The sequence below is a fragment of the Nicotiana attenuata genome, unplaced genomic scaffold, assembly GCF_001879085.1.
Source record: "Nicotiana attenuata strain UT unplaced genomic scaffold, NIATTr2, whole genome shotgun sequence".
Taxonomy (NCBI): domain Eukaryota; kingdom Viridiplantae; phylum Streptophyta; class Magnoliopsida; order Solanales; family Solanaceae; genus Nicotiana; species Nicotiana attenuata.
Window position 1 is genome coordinate 52358 of NW_017674027.1, and position 21440 is coordinate 73797.

The window sequence follows — 21440 nt, forward strand, 5'->3', positions numbered from 1 at the left end:
TGGGCAACTTGTGAGCCACAATGGATGTACTTAACCCAGTCACATCATCGTATGACCATGCAAAGATGTCCTCATACCCTTTCAAGAACTATGTGTACTCTTCTTTTTTTGATGGCGACAAGTGGATGCTGATGCGGGTTTCCTTTACAGTTTCAGAGCTCCCAAGTTGATTATTTGTGTTTCGTCCAGATTAGACTTAGGCTTGTTCTCAAAGTCTTCTAAGTATCTGACAATTTCCTCGGGTATGACATCTTCTTCTTCCGAATCACTATCCTTTTGTTGCATCGTCTCATCACATGTTGGTTCATCGAGACAGGAAATGGTAATGCTATATAGATAAAGATATGAGAGAAAAATGGTAACAATAAATATTGATTCATTGAAGCATAAAAGTGATTTTCAATAATTTAAACAACGTTTCGAAAAATTGGAAATATCATTTAAAACAAAATGCCAAAAAGGGAAATCATTTTTCTTAGAAAATAAACAAAACAATGCTGTTCAATCTTGCCACCCTGGGACTCGTCGGGCCCTGGATGGTCTGTCAGTCCAATTCTTGAGGAATGATCCTTTCTCCACAGCCCGGATGGTAGGGCCTTCCTCCTCCTCCTCCTCCTCCTCCTCAATAATTACACAATAGTCCATGTCCTCGTCTTCCAAGAACAGGTTCCTTAAGGCTGCCAGTGCTGCTTCCTCCTCTGATCCTCATATAATGTCGGCCTGTTGGAAGGTCTGACTTAAGTGCGGTATAGGCTGATCTAATGGATAGTACAGACCACGCCATTGTGGTGACTAGTTTCTGTACTCTTGCCAAGTGTATCAGTATCCTAGGCCAAAAATAGTGCCATGACGCTTCGGCTGTATTGGCTTGGAAACACCCTGAGGATTTTTGCCAAGACCTTTGCCAGGCTCATACCCTCTCCAGTTCATCATGCTTGCTATCTTGCTATCCCACCACTTATCATTGTCGATTGCATTGACCCACTCGATATGATGATAAGTTTCTCCGCCTAGCTTTCTCCTATTCTCGACCATCGGAATAGTCTAACGGGTGTAAATGGGGTTGCTCCCATCTCCATGGATAATCACCTCCTGATGGTTCCACCCAAACTTCACTGCCTGATGCAAAGTTGTTGCCACAGCCCTAGTGGCGTGTATCTATAGTCGTCCCAAAAACAGATTGTAGGATGCAGATATGTCCAGCATCTGAAACTTGACATCAAACCACGTAGGCCCCATCTGAGAATAGAGATTAATTTCCCCGATGGTAGCTCTTTGAGACCCATCAAATGCCTTCACGTTCATGGTCCCTTCTCGTATCTTGTGTAGGCCTTTGCCCAACCTCTTCAGTGTTGTCAATGGGCAAATATTGAGACTGGATCCTCCATCGATCAGGACCCTAGTAATGAAGTAGTCTTCGTAATGCACTGTGACATGCAGCGCCTTATTGTGACTCAAACCCTCAGGCGGCAACTCATCCTCGTGGAAAGTGGTTTTGTGACTTTCCAGTACCTGTCCCACCATGTTAGCCATTCTCCGCTTGTGAAGTTATTGGGCACATATGCTTCGTCCAGTACTTTCATCAGAGCATTCTTGTGTGCTTCTGAATTCTGTAGTAGCGATAGGATAGATATTTGAGCAGGAGTCTTGTTCAGATTATCGATGACTGAATACTCCCTTGCTTGTACTTTCCTCCAGAGGTCATCTGGACCTGTTTCAATAACGGGAGGTCTGTTAGAGGCCTATTTACTGGACTCTCCCAAATGCTCGGGTGTATAGACCCTTCCATTCCTAGTCATCCCTTGTGCAGCACCAGATTCTCCCATTTTGGTTTTTCCTTTTCTTTTAGCTTCAGCCACGTAATCCCATGGTACAACCTTGGTGCTGAAAGGCGGTGTGGTTGATACTGCCATTGTAAATGGTGTGGCTACTTGCACCTCAAATGGAATAGGTGCAACTGTAGGGGGTTCTACCTCAACTTCAAATAGGACTAATGCCGTTACCTCGACCTCCACTGGCGGCTGTATCTGCACTATAATGGGATTGAGTGTGACTGCGGGCTTCTTGGGGTCGTCACCCTCTTTGATAAGTCCGATTGATCCCTCTGGATCCCATTCTTCATCCATTTCTATCACATTGACACCTTCACCCCTGTGATCTGGGAGGGGGCTATTGTGGACATTAGGCGTAGCCTCCTTTGCCTGAATGAACTTGTTGTCAATCAAAGCCTGAATTTTGTTCGTCAATGTGCGACACTCGTTGATGGTGTGCCCTTTCATGCCCGAATGGTATGCACAAGTCTTATTTAGGTTAACCCATTGGGATGAGTTCTCCGTGGCCACAATAGGGATGGGAGTGACGTAACCAACAGCCTTCAACCTTTCATATAGCTGGTTGATGGGTTCAGCAATGGCAGTGTCTTGTTTGGGTAGCCTACGGTCAAAATTAGGTCGCGGTCTTAGGTAGTTTTGATGATTTGGAGGTGACTGAAAATGAGATGGTTGGGAATTATAGGTGTGATAGGAAGTGGTTAGTTAGGAATATCTGGGGTATGAGGGTTGATATGTAGGTGGAGGTGACGATTGATATGTTGGTGGAGGTGCTTGATATGTGGGTGGAGGTGCTTGATATGCAAGTGGGGAGGTTCGGTATACGAATGGAGTTTTGGGTCCTTGGGTGACCATTACTGCTCCCACGTCCTTCTTCTTAGATACCCCCTGACTGTAATGCTTTATTAGTGGCCTGCAATGCCTCAAAGTTTGTTATCATCCCGCTCTTGATGCCTACTTCGATCCTTTCACCAAATTTGATGATATCAGAGGACTTATGGTTTTCAATAACCATCAACCTTTCATAGTATTGCGGATCCTGTGCTCTGACAAAGAACTTGTTCATCTATTCCTCGTCCAATGCTGGACTGACTTTGGCCGCTTCTGACCTCCAACGAGTAGCATACTCGCGGAAAGTCTAGGTGGGCTTCTTCTTGAGGTTCTGAATGTAGAAAAAATCTGGTGCATTCTCTGTGTTGAACCTGAATCGGTCCATGAAATCAGACACCATACTCACCCAGTTGGACCATTTCCTAGGATCCTGGCTGATGTACCAGGACAAGGAATCTCCCGTAAGACTTCCCATAAAAAGCTTCATCCAGATCTTTTCATCTTTTCCGACCCCGACAAGCTTGTCACAATAGGTCCTTAAATGAACCCTGGGATCACCTGTACCGTCAAACATCTCGAACTTGGGAGGTTTGTAACCCTCTGACAGTTTTACATCCGGCTGTATGCATAGGTCTTCATAGTTCAGACCTTCTATCCCCTTGCCTCCTTCTACGCCTTGAACTCGGCTGGTCAACTTTTTGAGCTCCTCGGCCAGGTTCTTAATGAGCATGTCCTTCTCAACAGATCCCGGTGCATAGGAGATGGGTTTAGTGGAGTGAGGTAGGGTCTCCACATATATAGGGTTCTTTTGGTAACTTGGAGTTTGAGTATAGTGGTGATCATTGGTGGAATTCTGGGGTTCAGGAATGACTGGTGGAGTATTTTGTGGAGTATGGTAGGTGTTTGGCTGGTACTGTGGTGGGATAGTTTGATCTTGTGGTGGAGCTGTATAATGGTGAGGTACGGGAGGATTTTGCGGGTGCTTGTTGGGTGTGTTTTGAGGTGTTGCGGGGTTCTGAGTGTTTGGATGACTGATGTCTGGGACGCTGAGTGAGAAGGATAGGTTTGCCACATTCCGGACATGCTCGAGCTCACCCTAGAGTTCCAGTATTTTCTGTTCGAGCCATGAAACTGCATCATTTGGGGTCTGAGTACCCCGACCATCAGAAGTTTCTGCAAGTTCAACCTGTGTGTTGTTTTTCTTTTTGGTGCCGTTCAAATCTTCCATTTTTGCTTTTCCTTTGCCTTTTGGTGGACTAGGAGGATCAGAAGGTGGAGGGCCCCTAGATCTTGTGTGATAAGCTGATGATGCCAGTATGCACGAACCAACCTTTGGGGAATGGGAATAATCAAAAGAAAGAAAGAAAAACAAAAGGTAGCCAAATCAGTAATAATTCTAAAAAGTTGGCAGTATTTAAACACATATTGCGGGAATGTAAATTCGCGTCCTTATTTGGGAGCCCCGTTGTGCCAGAGGTAGGCCTAGCGACAAATAGATTTGGAGAAAATTAGTGCCAATAATTGCCTCATTTCATTAATGTAAAAAAAATAGACGACCCAAAATGATTCTAAATAAGATAATGTCACTAATGGCACTTGGCCTTATTACATCTAGAAAGCAAGTAAACCTAATCTATTTGGTTCAGAAGGACCCTCTCCAGACTGGATGCTCTTGTCGATCAATTCCCCCAGTTCGCGCAAGTTCAGTAGTAAGAATGCCCTTGCTAAATGTCCTCCTTCGTTTCCCTCAGCGTTCTGGCAATCGGTGACTCTCTTTCTCATTTTCCCTTCCAATTCCATCAGACTGTACTCCAAATATTCCAACCTTTCGCTGGATTTAACAGCCCCCTTTTCCGACTCATTGATCATTTCCATGTCGGCCTTATGCTGCTCCATATGCTCAGCTTCAGACTCACGAATTCTTTTGTGCAGTTTGTTATACTTCACCTGTGCTTCGGCAACTTCATCTATGACCTTGTTTCCTGGACCAACCCTTGGCTCGAAGATTTCTGCTATGTTATCATCCAACCATGAGGGGTAGAAGTGTGTATGACCCGCATTATATCGATCCGGCTTGATAGTATCCTTTTCCACGATAATCTTAAAGTGCCACATGTGTTGTGCTTCATTCTTATATGGTATGGCGTCACCCTGAAAATCGGCTATGAAGTGACTCATTTTAGCGACTCGCGGTATGACCTGTCTCCTGCCTGCCTGCCTCATAACCCTGAGGGGAGTATAAGGGTATATGCTCCTTAACCCAATCAGTACCAAGTGGGTAACATCCCTGGATCTGATGATGAACTCGTCGGTAGGGAACCACTCAAACATCCATTGAACCTGGTCCTCAGTTAAATTGTTGAAAAACTGCACCCATCCTACAACATCCTTAGGTTGAGCAAACATGTCTGGGATATAGGTCATTCTCTTGGGATGATGGAAGGCTATGTGATCATTCCACGGCCTTTGCGGAAATTCCTGACGGTACCGACCCTTTTGGAGATGTTCTAGCAGCCAAACTTGCAGCAGCAAATTGCAACCCTCGAAGAATCTGAACCCCTTCTGACAGCGTTCCAAGGCCCGGTACATATCTACGAAGATCATAGGGACAATGGTATATGTCTGCCCCTCGATCCCATCCATCAAAGTTTTGGCCACCATGGCCAGCCTGGTGTGGATTTTGTCCCCTTGGATCAGGAACACTAGCATGCCCAAGAAACACACGATGAACACAAAGACCCTAAGATGAATCCAACCCAAGGAGGTGATGGAGAGTTCATCATCGAAAATACGGTAAGAGATGCTGTGACTGTATCGTTCATAGAGGAAGTAGAAAGGTATATAGGAGTTCTTCAGGCATTCCAAGTCATCATTCTTCTTTAACCCCATCATCTTCAGAAATCCCCTAGTGGTGCGATTTTCACGTGCCAACAAACCAGGGCTATCCCAAGGTAGCCCAGCAAATTCCCCTATTTCTTCCAAGAGAGGGTTCATTTCTATGTTTCCAAAGCAGAACACAGCCCTTTATTTGTCCCAGAACATGGTGGCAGCCTCGATCAATATTTTGTTTGGCTGAAGATCCAACAAAGAAGGAAAATTTCCTAAGACTCGTTCCACATGATTTTGGTCACTTGAGGGAAGATCTCTCCACCAATCTAGCAATAGTGAGGGTATGTTACCGACCATGCTGAACTTGGGGACCTCGTGCCACATTTTCTGCAAGAAAAAATATAGGTTAGGCCCTTTCCCCCTCTAGGTTCATCTATTTATACAACAATGATTAGCATATTGGCATTTATTTCTCCAAAATAAATGTACACAATCGTGGTTGCGTCCGTTGGGATTATGGAAAACCCGATGGACTTTTGGGCGAGGCTTGTCTTAAAGGGTTATTATGCGGACAACATATTAACCCGGCTAGGTTTGACCATGATGCATGCACAATTGATCAGAGTAAGGTTGCTATAGAGGTCTAGACCGGGACCCTCAAGTGGACAACTTGAGGGGGGAAAGGCACGGAACCGTCGAATGCACCACTGATCGACTAGTTTTACCACAAATACGCCTTTCCGAATTTAAAAGGGTTATATATAGGAAGAGTGCAAACACTCATCAAGCGTTGCTATAGGATTGATTACGCCTCGAGCAGGTCCGTGTTATGTTATGGGACTGGTTTGTGTGATTGGAGTGGGGCCTCGGGGGCCTCGAGTGTGTTTCGGGGTTGTTTCGGATCATTTCGCGCTGTTTTGCAATAGCTGATGCTGGTGTCTGGTATTGTTCTTCGCATCCGCGAGGATCCTCTCGTGTTCTCGAAGAAGGATTTGGCTTCAGGGACTCTGTTCTTCGCGTTCGCGAAGGGATCCTCGCGTTCGCGAAGAAGGAAATCTCTGTTGCACAGTTCTAGCTTCGGAGGCTCATATCTCGTAATCTATAAGAAATTTGGAGATGATCAAAAATCGAAAGTTGTAGCCCTTTGTGTCCAGTTTTCAGAAAAGTAAACCATTGAGCATTTGGATTTGTGTACAAAAAGTTATGGCTAGTACACTACAGGCTGTCCGGGAAGATTGAGTGGAATATGATGTTGAGCATGATTTTGTGCAACACTAAATAGCATGTTGTCAAGTATTTGCCCATTTTAAAAAAATGATAAATGCGGTATTTAAATAATTGAAAGGCAGTTACAAAAAAGAAATGAGGGAGACAAGTCAGTTTCGGGAAATAAAGGAAATCATAAATGCTTGAGAAATAAGCAATTAAATCCAAATAAAGGGGAAGGGGAAAGGGTGCGCATGTGTTAACATAAATAAGCATACTTAAGACTAATTCACAAAACAAGTTCGTTATGGTAAGAGCCAAAAATATCCCCAGCAGAGTCGCCATGCTGTCGCGCCCCCTTTTTCCTTGCGGAGTCTGGGTTTCGGCATTCATTGGGAACAAATCATTTCCTTTCGGGAATTGGGTATTTGAATTTGAAGAGTCGCCACCTAACGGATTTAAGGTGCGTTAGGGCACCTAGAGAAAATAACTCATGAAACCGGTTTGCATTACCAGCGACTTGGGTAAGGGCTCGAAATAACCTTGAGGGGAAGGTGTTAGGCACCCCTCACGGCCCATAACTATGGGTCCGGCCAAACTCAAATTACGTGAATTAGTCTTATAAACAGATAAAGCAAATATAGACAAGTTACATTCAAAACAAGGGGTAAAAGGAGTCCTAGGTTTTTTAGCCTACAGGATCGCTTGTACAATGCTTGGTAATCGTCCCCAAGTTGGAGTGCTACACATAGCATTAGCGCACAGGTCATCATATCCTTTACTACCCAATTACCCTCCCCTTAGTTGTTATATAAGCGCTTTTAATTAAACGAACTCTATGCGTGCATTACCCGTCCCTTTTTGTGGCCTTGGAGGTATTTAGGACCTCTAATTTAGCAGTTCTAGACTTTCCTAAGGTACATAAACGGAGAAAAAATCTAGGCAACAAGTTATACAATTAGGACCTTCACATAAAGGCAATTAAAGGCTCACTTTTACCTCCTCACATAAGCAGATAATAGCACGTCTCAAACAGCAGGATTTCAGATATCTCAAAGGATCCTAGAGCAGAATATCTAGGTGAGCATGACAAACAGAATATGCAGCATTGTGTTAAAGCAAGGCGATAAAGACCTAATCAGTTTGCCTACTAATTTTAAGACCTGTTGAATCTGGGCAGTTCACAAATAACAAAAGCGTAGTTTTACGGTTTGCAGGATTTTAGTCGCCCTACAGGCTTGCCTAGGCGTGTAACAATGATTTCCTATAAGCATGGTATCTAATCCTTATTCAGGAGTACAATAAACCAATAAACAATTTTAAGCAGGCGGTTTGGGTCCTATAGGCATGTTGTCTAGGCGTAATGACTGGTTTTAGACTTGTAGAATGGTAGCAAATGCAGAAATTTATTTAGGATCTTATAGGCATGGCATCTAAATGCAGCAATTAGTTTTAAAACCTTATCGACATGCAAAACTGATCTAAACTTGTCGGCATATAGAGATTGATTTACAGGCATGATTTCTGAAATGCAAAATCGATTTTTAACCTCATAGGCATGGTATCTAGAATGCAGGATTGATTTTTTTCGAACCCTATGGGCATGGCATCTAAATGGGCAAACATTGCGATAACGTATAAGCATGGTTTCTAAGTGCTAAATATGCTGAACTCCTATTAGCATGAATCCTAAATGCAGAAATTGATTTAAAAACCTATAGGCATGGTATCTACCCATTCCCAACAAAATATGTGTAAGAGCCCCCCCCCCCCTGACCCCCCCCCCCCCCAGTTTTATTAATTTCTTCAATATCTGTTTACAAAGTAATTGATATTACAACCCAAGCGTAAATGAATTATAGGGATAAACAACACTATACTATAGGGGGCCTGGATAGGCCCAAAGCAAAACCTGGGAAACCAGGCCTTCAAATAGTCCCAAGTATCATATCTCATAGTGCAAGAGAGTGTATCCTGATGTGTCAAAGTTCCCAAGGGCCTCAGAGACCCCGGGCAGTGCTCACGCCAAGGTCCTCTTTAAAACTCAATAGCTTGTGAGTGTGGAATAGCCAGCCCCAGAGCAATGCTCACACTGGAGGGGCAGGAACCTAGGTATTCAAAGAATTGGAGTGAGAGTGCTTTACAAGAGATAGTTTTGAGAAAATAGTTTTAGACTCCCAGGAAATAAGGAGCAAACAGGGTCATTCAATTCTTGGGACTTAAGCAAAGGGTCCAGCAAACAAACAACATTCAGAAACAGGATCACTTAGTTTAGCTGTTACTAGGTGAGTAAACACAAAGACATGACATGCTGGGATTAATCAAACAATCACATACAAAAGGGGTAGCAGGGACTGGGAGCAATGTTGATCAGGAGTCTGTGAGAGGTGAGCATTTAGAACAGGACAGAAGGAACATGCCAGTGGGGAAGTAGAGAGACAGAGATATAATTTAGATATGAGTAGGCATGCAGACCTGCTGAAAGCAGAAGCACATAGGTCTAATTAAAAGAGAAGTAAACAGGCTGAAAGTAAGACGCCCATAGGTTTAATCAAACAGAAGCAGACATGCTATTGCAGTAAACACATGAATTGGACAGAGGTATACATGTTAGTAAACACATAGATTTCACAGAAGTAGACATGCTAGTAAACACATAGATTGAACAGAAGTGGACATGCTAGTAAACACATAGATTGAACAGAAGTAGACATGCTGACTACAGGGGAACACCAAAGTTTAATTGAATAACAGGAAACATATAGTCTAATTGCATAGCTATAAACATAGTAAACATAGAGCATATTGATCTAAAAAATAGTCATACTGATAACAGGAAACATATAGTTTAATTGAACAGCAGTAATGGAGGCATACCAGTTGGAAATTTGCAGTAGGAGAGTGAAGTAAATAGGATCCAAGATCTAGTCTTGGCTTCCAGCCGACTGGATAATGCAATAGACAAGTAGCAGTAGGTTGCAATAGAGAGGGAGAGCAAGAATTTTTAAGTGTTTTTCCTTAGGTCTGTGTGTGTATGTGTGTGTTTGAAACAGAGTCCTGTACTTATAGGAGTCGAATAGTGTAAAGTAAATAAGGCAAGGCAGCTTAATATTGTAAATAAGGTAAGGAAAGCAATCAAATAATCAATTAAGCATGACAGGGCAGACAATCAGGGAATTATTCCCATAAATAACTCGGATTGAGTTTCAAATAAGGCAAGAAGTGAGTCTAACAGCCAATTAAGGTTAGAACCCATAAATCAAGCAATCAATCACACAAATAAGGTAACCTGAGCAATTAGAGACCATTCTGGGGTCAAACAACCCCTAAATAGGCAAGAGACGTTAATTAGGAATCTCAGGATTAAGGAAATCAAGCAGAAATTCAGTAAATCATTTCAGCAAAAATGAAACCCTAGATAATTGAGTCAGCCAGTCAATTATTCAAAACAATAACGGACAAAATGTTAAAGCGAACAACGAACATTCAAACAATCAAGCCTAGAACATAGTCATTACCGAAAGATTAAAAAACACAAAATTTTTTGGAAAAAGCCTTTTGCAAGAACAGACGAAGTAGAAACCCTAATTTTGAAAGTGCTTAGAGTCGATTAACAGTAGGGGAATCAGAAGACTCTTAAAGAAAATGGTCATGGAAACTTGAAACCACTTCAAACACGGAGATTTGACCAACCAATAATCAAGTAAACCAAAACCCTAAAATAACAAAGTACCAAAATCGGTTGACAGTAAGAAACAAGAGATCTTTAAAGAAAAGTCATTGACGAACTCAGAATCATTCCAGATCTACAAAGATCTGGACAGATTCATGTCCAAAGATTAGGGTTTTGAGGAAAAAGGGGAGGGGTAAAGAGAATCTGGTTTTGAACCAGAGATTTGTACCATAAACATCGAGATAGTAGCACTCACAAACAGAGGTGATCGTAGGCGGACTCTTAAAGAGTCTCGAACAAGATTTGGGCTAGATCTTTTGGGATTTCTTTCATGGAATAGCAAAATCAAACAACCAGAAGAAGTAGGAGACCAATAGAGGTCTGAAATAATCGTGGAACCTCATAGAACAGGTAGGAATTGAAGGGATTAGGGCTAGGTTTAGGTGGTGGCAATTAGGGTTGGGTCTTAGGGAGAACGGAGAGGAGAGGATTTTAGGGCGGTTGAATGGGAGAAGTGATTAGGGTTTAGGGGTCTTTTGGACCAAAAAAGGAAAGGGGTAACGTTGGCCGTTGATCTCTGTGATCAACGGCCAAGATCAAAGGGGTTTGGGGCCGGGTAGAGTCTTTAGGTTTGGGCTGGGGTGGATTTGGGCCTGGTTCTAATTGGATTGGGATTGGGGAACTGAAATTGGGCTTGTTTAATAGGCTAGGTCCGAAAAAATAAAAAGGGCTATTTGTTAAACCCATTTTTAATTGATAAAAACAATTTTAAAAATAATTAACAGATTATAAAAATAATTTTCATGCCTAGAAATGTTTTAAAACAATTACCTAGTATTTAAGGTCAGGGAATAGAGCTAACTGCATCGAATAAAATAGTACAAAAAGCTATTTTCTGGTAAAATAACGTAATAATGCATACATGGGCTATAATTGCAAAGTTATTGCAATTATAACCCCAAAAATGCAAATATGGCTATTTGTGAAATAGTTAAAACTTAGTACAAAAGCAAATGATAAAATTAAGCCACAAAATTATTATAAAACTATTTGTGATGCAATTAGTAATTGTTTATATAAATAAAAATACTAGGATAAATTAATTAAACCCTTAAAAATGCAGAAATTATGGAAAAATATTAATTGATGCTAATGCATAGTTCTGGAGGTATATATGCATTTTGAATTAATATTATAGGAAAAAATTAGGTATCAACACATGCGTCCTTCTCACAGGAGAGGTGAGATTCATCAAAGATCACATGTATACTATCTTCAACGCATTGAGTTCTTTTGTTGTATACTTTGTAAGCTTTGCTTTAAGATGAATATCCCAGAAAGATTCCTTCATTACTTTTGACATCGAATTTTACAAGAGCTTCCTTTCCATTGTTGAGGACAAAACATTTACACCCAAAAGTCCTTAGATGTGTTAGCTTGGGCTTCCTTCCATTCAGCAGTTCATATGGAGTTTTGTTTAGAACGGACCTGATCATGCAACTGTTCACCAAGTAGCAAGCAGTGTTGACAGTTTCTGTCCAAAAACACTTTGCAATCCTACTTTTAATCAACATTATCCTTGCCATGTCTTCAAGATTTCTATTCTTCCTCTCCACAACACCATTTTGTTGAGGTGTTCTTAGAGCTGAAAAATTGTGAGTGATACCATTTGCAGATCTGATGCAAGCTACATTATTACCCAGCTTCACTTGAATCTTTTTGACGAAGGCAACAAACACTTCAAATGTTTAATCCTTGGTTATGAGAAACAGAGTCCAGGTGAATCTGGAGTAATCGTCAACTATAACAAAGATGTATTTCTTTCCTCCTCTGCTTAGCACTCTCATAGGTCCACATAGATTCATGTGAAGAAGATCAAGTGGCGTTGAGGTACTGACTTCCTTTTTGGGTTTGAATGAGGATCTAACTTGCTTGCCTTTTACACATGCATCACATACTTTGTGATCCTTGAAGCTTGACTTGAGTAGACCACGAACCAGGTCCTTCATGACCAATTTGTTCAGCAACGCGAAGCTTGCATGACCCAACATCCTATGCCATAATTCAGCATCATCGTCAACAACACTTAGACAGCTGAGATCACCATTCTGCAGAGACTCAAAATCAGCAACATAGATATTTTTGTATCTTCTTGCTACAAGCACCACCTCACCAGTCACTAGGTTTGTGACTGTACATATTTTTGACACAAAACCCACCTTGTTTCCCTTGTCATAGATCTGGGAAACACTTAGCAAGCTACAAACTGACTTCAGCCATAGTGAACAGGGGAAGCTGCTCACTTTGATAGCCCTACCCTAGTGTATGCACTCAAGCAGAGTAGACGGCACGCCAGCCCTCACCAGGCTGCTGGCATTGCTAAATGCTCCGCCACGAAGCAAGCTTACTTCAACCCGTTCACGTAGTACACATTTTTGATTGAGTGTGAGAAAGACTTTCCAATCCTTCCAACTCCCAGAATGTATCCTTTCTTGCCATTTCCAAAGGATACACTCCCTCTTTGCATGGCCTTAAGTGAAGGAAATCATTTGTACTTCCAGTCATATGCTTTGAGCAGTCACTATCCATGTACCATTGTAAGATGCTCCCTTTCACTGTTCCCTGCACAAGAAAATCATGAGTTAGACTTAGGAACCAAAATGAGTTTGGGTCCCATGTAATGAGGATAGGGGTGAATGAGGGATCTTCTGGAACCCAATTCCCTGCCTCTTTCCCCCATTGCTAGTGTACATGGCAATGATACCATCAGAGGACCAGGTCCACTTAAGTGATTTTTCAAGATCACTCTTCACTTTACCTAGTTCTTCCTGAAGTTGTTTGTTTTTCCCAAGCTCAGTACATCTACATTTAAAGTTCCCCAATTGTTTCCTTCAAGTACACTACCACCACTAATAGGTCATCTCTCTCATGCTCAATGTTAGCAACTCTCTCAGTTAATACTTCTTTTTCCTTTCTTACACACTCAATGGTCTCTTTTAGGTCTACCACAACAACCATTAAATCATCTCTTTCATGTTCTACATTTGCAATTTTTTCATCTAAAGCATCCTTTTCTTTCTTCAGGTTCTCAATTGTTTCCTTTAAATCAACTACAGCGACTACTAGGTCACCTCTAGTTTGTTCTGCTTCTCCTAATTCCACGGTTAAAGCATCTTTATCATTTATAAGACTGTGATAAGCATCAATTGACACATTTGCCAATTACATGAGGTTTTTTAGGAGAATAAGATTTCAGATTTCTCTGAACATCCAAATTTTTTACCTTAGCATCGTCGTCATCTTCATCATCATCAGTTTGAGCCATCAAGGCAAAAATTGAGTCATACTCAGTTGCTTCACATTTCACTGCCATCATTGAACTATCACCATGATCATTTTCTTCTTCAGATTTGCTGGAGGAGTCTCCCCGTGCAGTAAGAGCTTGTTTTACAACATTGTCAGGGGTATTCTTTCTCTTGAAGCGTTTATTAGGAACCGGGTTCCTCTTGGCTGCTTTGTCAAAGTTATTTTTGTACTGATCTTGCTTTAGGAGAGGGAAATCCTTGATGAGATATCTTGGCTTGCCACATTTATGACAGAGGTTATAATTTTTTGGCTTGCTAGAACTTCCTCTTTCTTGAATGCCTCCATTCCTGCGAACCATCTTCTGGAATCTTCTTGTCAAGTAAGCTAGGGCAGTTGACTTGTGCAACTTCCTCGGGAAACGGTAGCTATCTTCTCCCTCTATTGTTCCTCTGACTCTGAAGAGTTGAACCGTATCCCAAGCTGGAACCGTTTGATCTTAAGGTCTTGAGAATGTGTAACATGTTACTTATCTGGTTCTCGACAATAAGTTTGTTAGTTCATCAAAACATATAACAAGGTACTTGTAACCTATCAATATCTCTTAACACATCTGCTCAATGTTCTCATTGGTCCACAAAGATCCATATGGACCAGTTCCATCGTTCTAGTGGTGCTTACCATTTTCTTGCTTTTGAAAGAGTATCTTGCCTGCTTCCCCCTTGCACAAGCCTCACAAACTTTATCTTCCTTGAACTTAATGTTAGAGTCCTATCACCAAGTCCTTGGAGACTAGTTTGTTGAGTGGACTTAGACTGGCATGTCCAAGTCTTTTGTGCTAAAGGAGGGGATCATTATCCAACACACTTAAGCAAGTGAGTTCATTATCTAAGAGTGTGGACAGATCCACAATATATATGTTGTTCACTCTTTTTCCCTGCAAAACTCTCTTGTCAGTGATAAGATTAATCACAAAGCATTTTATAGAGGTTAATGCAACCATGTTACCTCTATCACACATTTGTGATACACTTATTAGACTGTACTTTAGTCCATCAATCAGGTAGACATTCTCAATAGAGTGAGAGTCAGTCTTACCTACCTTGCCAACCCCAATGATCTCACCTTTCTTCCCATTTCTGAAGGAGACATTACCTCCTTTAAGGTCCTCAAGTGAAAGGAACTGGTTCTTGCTTCCTGTCATATGCTTTGAGCAGCCGATATCCATGTACCATATTTGGCTACTCCCCTTCACTTGGACCTGCAAAAGGAAATCACGGGTTAGTCTTAGGAACCCAAACTAGTTTGGGTCCCTTTCTATATGCAGAAGGATGAATGAAATTCTTTTTAACCCAACTTGGCAGCCTATTTTTCCCTTGAAGAAATTCTTTGTTCTTTTGACTTGCCTCTTTTTTTTGCAGTGCATTCACTTTTATAGTGACCAGTTTTACCATAGTGTGTGCAAATTTTATTCTCAGGGAGTGTGAGGTACTTGCTTTTGGGATCCCACATAGGTGCAGCGTTCCCAAAGCCAAGTCCTCTTTTGTTGCTACTATGGTGTTCTTATAGCCATGAATGTGCATCAGAGGACCTGTTCCATTTACAGGTTCTGTCTAGCTAATTCTTGACGTTGCTTAGATCCTCCTTTAAGATTCTTGTGTGCTCATCTCTTATGTACAACTCATCTTTCATTTTTCCTACATTTTCTTCTAAAGTGAGTTATGTGTGATCAGTTGTCTTTTTACTTGTTCCTAATCTAAATTTTAGATTTACAGATCTAAGTTCTAGGACAGTTGTGTCAAGTTCATGAACATGGTTCTTCAATACAACATTTTCACCTTCAGTTTCACTAGCCCTATATTCCAGGTTTTTACACTTAGCTTTTAAAACTACACACTCTTTTGACAGTTGTTCCTTTTTATTATTTACATCCTCAGATTCATCAATTAGCTCTAGGAGCAACTCAGATTCCTTTCCTTAGACACAAATTTAATCCTGTCTTTGAGATGAGAAACACTTACCTCAGCTTCTTCATCAGATTCTCCAATAGCCATAAGTGCTCGTTCATCATCATCATCATCTGAGCTATCTCCCCAAGCAGTGACCATAGCCTTTGTTGATCCTTTGTTGTTGCTTTTCTTGGGTTGAAACCGTTCCTTCTTCCTGTTCCTTCATTCAGCTCTTTCCTTCTTCCACTCAATTTCCCATAGAGGGCAGTTCTTGATGTGGTGATCAGTCTTTCCACACTTGTAGCGACCATCATTGGTTTGTTTCTCAAAAGCTTTTGATTTGCTGTAGTTACCATTTCTTGAAGAACCCTTTCCTCTCCTTAGGTACTTCTTGAAGTCTTTGGTGATCATGGCCATTTCATCATCTTCCAGATCAGAACCTTTAGCGATTCTGAGAGCCAAACTCCTTTCCTTTTTAGGTACATCTATCTTCATGATCTGTCTCCTATGTTCATAGGCAGTAAGATTTCCAATCAATTCATCTAGTGAGAGAGTGGCAATATTCTTCGATTCCTGGATGGCAGTAATTTTACTCTTCCAAGTGATAGGCAATCTCTAGTCAATATCTTTTCGACCCTTTCTTCTTCATAATCCTTCCAAGAGATTTCAGCTCATTTGTCAGTGTAGTGAACCTTGTGTACATCTCTTGAATGGTTTCTCCTTTCTTCATAGCAAAACTCTCATATTGAGAATACAGTTAAGTTCCTCTAGATCTCTTCACCTGAGGTGTTCCTTCATGAGCCACTTGCAGTGTATCCCAAATTTTCTTAGCAGTGGTACAACCTTAGATTCTGCTGTATTCATCTGGACCAATTACACAAACAAGCCATTTCTTGGTTTTAGCATTCTTCTCCCACTTCCTCAAGTCCTCACCAGTGTAATCAGCTCTTGTTTTTGGCACATCTACTCCTTCAACATTTTTCTTCAAGGTAGCCAATGATCCATCCGTGAAAATGTCCCATAGCTCATAGTCCTCTCCTATAATGTGATCTTTTATCCTATTTTTCCACCAAGAGTAGTACTAGCCATTAAAGAGTGGTGGCCAAGTAGTGGATTGCCCTTCCCAGTTTCCAGGTGGTGCACTCATGTTGATCTTCTCCTCAGGTGTTAGTCTCTTCAAGGATAACCCGCTCTGTACCAATTGATGTTTTATACTTCAATGCCACACAAGAAGGGGGGTAATTTCTGTGGTGTCTAATTTTCGCGTGCACAAATTATAAAAGGACCTAGTTCTTCTATGTGTTCCTTATACTACTATTGCGGAAATAATAAATGCGCAAAGTAAAGAACACAAGTATTTTTACCTGAAAAATACCCGGCTCAAAAGGTGAAAATACCACGACCTACTACTTAGTAGGATTTTCCTCAACACTTCACTAAATCACTAAGCCAAAACAGCATTTACAAAAACTCTTTGTAAACCTAAGGATTACCTCTATTCCCGTTGTGGCAACTAGCCTTTAACTGTTGCGACAATTTCAAATTAACTCTAACTTGAATTCTCAGAGTACCTAATACAATTGCTTCTAGATAAAGCTGAAAGGTACAAATTGAAAACACATACTACAATGAAACTAGAACAAAAGACAGACACTTGGAACTGGTTCTTCTATCTGATTCATGTAGCTTCAGGTTCGCACACTTGAATCACACAAGAATTGCTTGCAAAATGCCTTGCTATTTTGCTTCAACTGATGTTTAACTTCAGCTTTTGTGCGTACCTCTAGTGAGAACATCCTATAATTTATAGAGTTAGTAGAATAGAAAATAACTCGAGTCCCAATGCTATACTCTTCCTTAGTGGAGGAGTTCTAGTAACTTCAACTTCTAACTCCTTGCTTATCTTGGATAGTGTTTTCTTCGAGTAAGGAGTCCTTCTCCTTATCAATTTTACAACATTTTCAATTAGGAGATATCAGATATAACAAGTTAAGCTTATCTCCCTCACGTGCATCCCTTATGCTTGAATCTGCCCGTGTCTGTGTACACTGTGGATGGACCTGGTTCATGCTTGAGTTCCTTTGTCAATCATCAAAACAAACTTCACTTGGGCCAACAGTCTCTCTGTCATATTAGGTATTTATGTACATATTTTTTTAGAGTAGATCAAATATTATTTGTTGGCCAAATGCAAAGTTCACTAAATGCTTTCTTTTTCCTCCTTTCTTTAGTGGTGCACCCATGTGCTAGATCCACCTTTGAACCCATGGTACAAAATGTTAGCTTCTTTCGCCAAAAAGAACATGAGAGAAACACAGTAAACCATCTTAAGATATTCTGTAATCATTGATTTAGGAAACCAGCTCTACAACCTTGAATATTGTCAAAGTCATTGGATGTCTATCACTAAATTGAATCAATAATCATTTTTGTTGTGCGCGAGAGTTTGTCAGCCTCATGTTAAATTCCGGTTGTTAGATGACAATGCATTTGTACCTGAAAAATAGTGTGTTGAATTAATGAAAGATGAAATCTGTGGATAAATGTTAACTGAGTAATCCAGGCGCAAAAGTTTAGTTCCAAAGCTGAGTCTAGATAGTCAGATCGCTTATAGAGCTAGCCGTTCCACATCTTTTGGTATAGCAAAGAAATCTTGTGAGCTCTAGTCAGTAAGTCAAATGATGTTAAGGTTTAATACATATGCTTTCAATTGAATGATTTAAGGTTTACGCAAGGATTGTTTCTGGATTACTCAGTTACTAGTGATTAATAAAAGTACTTTGTTTATTGTCTAAAAAAAAGTAAAAAGGTTGCAAGTACATGTCATCACTTCTATGGTTTAGCTGTAGCAACTTAGATGATAATCAAACTTGGCATATATCACGCATGCTTCTTGACAAACCATATAAAGAGAAGGAGTAACCTTTCTTGTTGGGGTATTATCACTTTTAGGCCGCGCCAGAAACTATTTACATCCGGTAGCCAAAAAGGTGTATAAAATTTGTATAATTTTTGTATATAACATACATAATGTATGTATATACAAAAAATATACATTTTTTGGCTATTATTTTTTACACCGGCTATACGGTGCCATTTTTCCTTTCTTGTTTGTGTTATTCCTCCATCTTCAGGAACAATAGGCAATTTCCGCCAAAAGAAAAAAAAAATTAAGAGCCAAATCTCAGCCTCATAATGAAGAAGCTAGTTCGTTTTGGTCTGAGATTCCAAAGTACAAACATCATACCTGAGGTCGCCACCCAAGCTCATGTGGACAAGGGAATGTGGCTTCATTAATTTGCTGCCTGTTTCTCAATTTCAAAATTCAGTCCTGCAGTATATACCCTGAGGTGAAGCTGAAAGAAATAATGCAAGATTTGGATCAAAATGCCTCGTAATAAAAGTCTACAAAGAAAAGGAAGAGAAACAGTAAAATGATGTAATAGCCAAAAAGGCAGTGTTTTGATTAAGGCTGTATGGTGGGCCGGGCCCGGGTCTAAATGGGCTAAACGGGTCGGGCTAAACGGGCCTGGGCTTAGCGGTCCCGGGCTTCACGGTCCCGGGCTTTGTGGGCTCAACGGGTAGGACCAGCCCGTGACGGGCCTAAGCCCATATGGTCCTGGGCTAAATGGGCAGGGCTCGTGGGCTTAGCGGGCCTAACGGGCTTTTTTATTTCCAGGTTTTTTTTTAATTTTTTTTATTTAAGGCAATTTCTTGTAAACCATATATGTATGTATATATATAAATTGCTCTTATGCATGGCTATATAAATATATGTAGTATATATAATATAGAAATCTAATTATTAAAGTGTTTGACGTAAAAGTAAAATAACAAAACAATAGTAAACCTAAATTGGCATGCATAATAAATTAATAACAAAGTACAACATGAAGCATAAATACATCTAATAATTTTAAAATAACACAAATTGTTGAAAAATCTTAAAGACGAATTTGCGGATAAATACCCTCAACACAATACTTTATATGCCTCCTTAAAATGCCTGTGGTACACCCTGAACGAAAATTTAAGACTCTTCCACAGTTCTTGCACTTTAATATTTGGCGTTCTTCATTTTCTTCAAGCACTTCATAGTATTGCGAAACAAATAAGCGCACTCTTTCCGAACGAGGCATGATTTAACTTGAAAATTGAGATTGAGACTTGAAGTCTTGAAAATTGGAGATTGAGAGATTGAGAGAAATTTAGATTGAGAAATGAGTATTGAGTACTGAAATGAAGACGAGGGAGGGGGGTACTTATAGTGTTAGAGAAGGTTAGTTTTGTAAATTGAAAAAAAAAACGGCTATTTGTGCAATATGACCGTTGGTGGTCATTGGGGGTGGGGCCCTCATTTTGAAAAATCTTGTTTTGTAGTATATATAGTACTACTTCTTCATGTATATATAATATATATAGTATACTAGTATAGTATACTATATATAGTATGTTATGTATATATATTCCCTTATATATTTTCTTGTAGTATATATTGTATGTTATGTATATATATTCCCTTATATATATATATTTTCTTGTAGTATATATTGTATGTTATGTATATATATTATAGCTTATAAATAATTGCAAGTTAAAGACAAAAAAATATTGCAAAGAGATATTCAAGGGCATGTCTTATAATTTTTATTACCAAAAATGGCATATCTTTCTTAGTCTTCTTCCCCCCAATGGAATGAGCCGGGGGAAGGGTAGTAGGTTGGAGACTACTTTCACCAATTTTAGCTTTTCCCTTACCACCAAATATTTTTTTCAAAGAAAATACCATATTAATTACAATTATGCAAACTAAACACACAAAAATATATTCTTAAAACTTAAGAGTTGGAACGAGTTTACCGAATTGCCGAACAACTTCTTGAAAATTGAAAATCGTTGAAGACTTGAAGACTTGAATACTTCAATTCACCAACTTCACAATTTTTCACGAAATTGCAATAATAAAATAAGCAATTATAGAAGAGAAATTAGATATAGATTGAGAGAGATTGAGATAGATTGATGAATTGGTGAGTAAAAATGAAAGAATGAGGGGGTATTTATAGTTGAGAATTGGGAAAAAGTATAATTATATAAAGTTTGGGGTTAAATAAAGTTTGGGGGCCAAATGGCTATTTTTTAAAGTTGCAAACGGTTGAAAATTAAAAGGCCAATGGCTAGATTTTAAAAATCTGTACCGTTGGTCTTTTTAAAAAGAAATTTTTTTTTTTTTAAAAAGAGCCGTTGGCGCCCGTTAGGCCCGGTTGAACCGGCCCAGGCCCGCCTGCTGGTCCCGGGCTCGTGGGCTTGATGTAAGGAACCGGCCCGCCCCGGGCTTTCTACACCACCAGGGACCGGCCCGCCGGGACCGTTTAGCCCGTTAAGACCGCGGGCCCGGTCCGGTCCCGGTCCCAGCCCAGCCCACCATACAGCCTTAGTTTTAATAATCAAACTTAAAATAGACCTATTCCAACTTAGTTTTCATCAAACTCTTGGAGATCCTTAAAAATGATTGGCTCGAAAGTGGAAAGGGTAATTACTCTTGGCAGGAAGTTCAAATTACACTACTAGAATTCCTGCATAAAAGCGACCAAAGTTGGTTTGCCAAGAAAAGCGACCAAAGTTGGTCGCTAAACTGGTGAAGATGATAAAATAATGATTTTAAATAAATTAGCGACCAACGTTGGTCGCAACTTGGTCGAAAATTTTGTCAAACTGTTGACCGGACTGGTCAGACTTGCTTGGTCAAAGAATTACTCAGATTAGCGACCAATGTTGGTAGCTTCATGGGACCCACTTATTAAATTTTAATAATTATAA